Here is a 2,824-nt window from a genome sequence, read left to right on the forward strand (position 1 = left end):
AGGCATAGAAATTGCTCGTCCCCTCTCTCGTCAATCCATGTCTATGGTTGTTAAGATAACTTGTTATGTAAAATTATTTATTTATCTAAGATGCACCTACACTGAATTTATCTGAAAAATAAAAAGTCCATATTAAGAAAAAAATTGTACATGGAAGATTATAAGAGAGGGTTTTACGTGCCAGCAAAAGTTACTGGCGGGCCATGTTTGGCACACGTGCCAGGGGTTGCCCACCCCTGTTTTAAGGTCATGGTAATGGAGGCCTTGGTTTTCACCTTTTAGTTTGACTTGTTTGTTTAGTTTGGTTTTATTGTGTATGGAATATTTAAAGATGTTAGTGTTGCATTAACAAATTGAAGCATTGGGTCATATTGCAACATTAATAATGTGTTTTTTTAAACTAATACTGTTGAGAAAAATGAAAGGTTTGGCAGGCTTCCTTTGACTTCATAAACATTTTTAAATTTCATGAGACTATGTAATAAATGGTGGCAAAAGAGTATAAAATTGAGTGCATTATGCTTCTAAAATGTAAAGAGTCATTTGAATTGGAAATCAAGATTTTTATCTTTTAAAATAAAAATATGTTCAAGAGAGCAGCTCAGAAACACTCTCATTGTTGGTAAAACTATTTAAGATGCCCTGTGCACGAGCAAATCTAATCATGTCGGACGTGGAATCGTGCAGTCATTTCGGAGCAAGACATCTTCCTGCAGAACGCACGGCAGGAGCCGGCCGCGTTGATGCCTGTTTTTCAGGCAGCGTTTCTGGGCTGCTCTTTATTCTGTCACATTGCAGAGCCTATTCCAAGTTGAAAAGTATTTCCCACGGTGAGAATGGATTTCAGTCCATGTGAGAGAAATAGCTCCCTGGGGATGTAACTTGAATTAAGTTGAGGAGTTTAAGGAAAATATTTACTTGGCTCTAATATTTTGGAGGGGTTATTGTTTTGTTTTTTAACAGTCTGGTTAGCAAAGTTACTTATGTTATCCTGGGTGATTTCTTACTTCTGAGGCTAATAGTCGCGCAAAATAAATAGGGAAATTACCACTTTGCTAAAAACAAAACACACACAAAAAAGAACTCATTCTGCCTTTCCTTTTCCCTCCCTCTTCCCAAGACAAAAAGACGATCTGGCAAGTCCCTGGGGGACTCGCGGCCTAGTTTCAGGGTCACCTCAGCTGTGTCTTGTTGAAACGTCCTGTCCAGGGTGAACAAAGCTCCTTCCAGCGACGGAAGGACGTGATAAGACTCAGCCTTCACATTCTGAGGAAAGATAACGCTAATTATATTAGTCACATACCCTACAAACCATTAACGCTAAGAGCACACTATATGATTTAATAAATAATGACATTGCTGGCTAGAGAAACATTTTCTCATTAAAATTATAAATACCGCCCTAGCCGGTTTGGCTCAGTGGATAGAGCATCGCTGTGGACTGAAGGGTCCTGGGTTCCGTTCCAGTCAAGGGCATGTGCCCGGGTTGCAGGCTAGATCCCCAGTGGGGGGCTTGGGGGAGGCAGCCGATCAATGATGTTTCTCATCATTGATGTTTCTATCTCTCCCTCTCCCTTCCTCTCTGAAATCAATAAAATATATTAAAATAAATAAAAAAATTATAAATACCTATAAATGGCCTTAAAATACACCCTGCTCATATTTCAATCCAAATTTTAAAATTGTTGCCTTTATTTTAGATGCTATTAATGGTCTGCCTATAACCCTTCTCCCTTAGACTCTCCTAAATCAACGTCTTTACTTGAATTATTTCCTCAGAGTTTGTCTCTGGGGCCACTGAAAGTAAGGTGCCTTCAGTTTTGTCTCTAAAGTTGTGTTCGAAAGTGAAAAAGAATAGAATCGATGAATAGATAAATAGGCCTCTAAAGAGAATTGTGCTGAAGATGGGAAAATTTAGCTTGCAGATGGCACAGATGCAAACAGGACGAAATAAACTATTTGAGATCTGCCTTTGGTATGATTTAAAAGAGTAAGAAGTATAGCTCCATCTTCGCCAGTGGCCTCTATCAAAGTTATGGAAGGAGGCAGAACAGATTTGTTTTCATATATTTGTCCCCCACCCCAGCCCCCCAATAAAAAACAAACGCTCGTTGCTCTTGTGGTAAGAAGAGATACTAAACGGACTTCAGCTGCTACGATTTGAATGTAGGCCAGAGGTGCATTTGAAAATACTAAATTCAGGGAAGGCACGACTGCTGGTGCCTCTGGAAGGGAAGCCCTCTGTTTGTTGGCATAAAAATGTAAACATCTACACCAGCTGCAGTGCGTGTTCTAGCTGCGTGTGAGGACGGGGGGAGGGAGCAGCTCCCTAAATGCTCTCCCTGGGGGTCAGAGTGAAGTGGGGGGGCAGGTAGCCCTGAGCATGAGCAGGGCAAGGACAGGGCCAGGACAGGAGGGCCCCAGGGGAAGCCCAGGTGCCCAGCCATGGACAGTGGCAGGGCGGGCCTCCCCCCAGGTGACCTTCCTCCCCTAGCATATGGATGGTCATGTGGTTTGACCATTCCTCTCTGGAGATACCATCTAGGTCTCAATAGTATGTCAGCTCCCGGCCCAGAGAAGCAGCAAAACCAGCCCAGCTGCCCTCGGGACCAGCTGCCTTGATAATGACCCCACCCTGGTGCCGGCCAATCAGTGGAGACCACAGCCCTGAGAGGACACACCTGGAAAGTGCTGGATGTTCTACTAGATCTTTCCTGGGGCCTCCCCTAACCCCTCCGCCCTTAAACCCTAGGACAGGCCCCAGGGCTCCAGCCTTTCCCACACCCCTCCCCAACCCCCCACAGGCCTGTGGCCTTTACCTGCC

Source organism: Myotis davidii, unplaced genomic scaffold (genome assembly GCF_000327345.1).
Source record: "Myotis davidii unplaced genomic scaffold, ASM32734v1 scaffold221, whole genome shotgun sequence".
NCBI lineage: Eukaryota > Metazoa > Chordata > Mammalia > Chiroptera > Vespertilionidae > Myotis > Myotis davidii.